The following is a 785-nucleotide window of genomic DNA, read 5'->3' as shown; positions in this document are numbered from 1 at the left end:
ACCTTGATAAATTCATATCTCATTCGAACTCCTACAAACAGCCAAGGATAGGACAAGATATAGTCCGGCTATACTTGTTCCCCTGTTCTCTCACTCATCATGCAAAAACATGGTTTGAAGGATTGGAAAAAGATTCCATCACGTCAAGGACGGAGATGGCTACTAAATTCCTCACCAAATATTTCTCTCCTTTGAAACAAACCAATCTTAAGAATGACATCATTAACTTTAAACAAAGTTATGATGAATCTCTTTACACTGCATGGGAGCGATTCAAAACCCTGCTGAAGAAATGCCCTAATCACCAGTTAGAACGGTTAGCCCAAATCTGTACCTTCTACAATGGTATTAAGGTAAATCATAGGATGACGATCGATTCAGCACCTCATGGAAAACTGATGAACCAAACTGCAGATGAAACATGGGAGTTGCTCGAAAACATGACGATGCATCATCATGACTATAACAGAGGTGAAACAAATTCATCATCTGCTCCACTCTCAGCACTTAACAATCAAACAGAGGCCATCAAATCCCTCACGGATAAGATGGAATCCCTTGCCAAACAACTAGAAGAATTGAAGACGCAACCGTAGCAGGTTAACCAAGTTCAGGCCTGTGTTAATTGTACCAAACCGCAACCCACTAAAGAATATCAAGTTGAGTACGAGAATCCTGACGGGTCAGTCTGTTACATCCAATACCCACCTCGTCAATCAAATCCCGAATTCAATCAACAACCTAAGGTTAACCAATTTCATAGAAACAACCAGCCTTTTGCAATC

The 785-nt window shown here is 40.5% G+C and overlaps 1 non-coding gene across 1 annotated transcript; it reads right to left on the bottom strand.

Annotated features, from left to right (window-relative positions):
• Positions 1–204: 204 nt before the first annotated feature.
• Positions 205–310, bottom strand: LOC139903262 (small nucleolar RNA R71). Its single transcript, XR_011778096.1, has one exon. It is a non-coding gene; the product is annotated as a small nucleolar RNA R71 (small nucleolar RNA).
• Positions 311–785: the final 475 nt, after the last annotated feature.

This window comes from Rutidosis leptorrhynchoides, chromosome 3, assembly GCF_046630445.1.
Source record: "Rutidosis leptorrhynchoides isolate AG116_Rl617_1_P2 chromosome 3, CSIRO_AGI_Rlap_v1, whole genome shotgun sequence".
Taxonomy (NCBI): Eukaryota; Viridiplantae; Streptophyta; class Magnoliopsida; order Asterales; family Asteraceae; genus Rutidosis; species Rutidosis leptorrhynchoides.
This window is presented reverse-complemented; position numbering and strand designations above follow the sequence as displayed.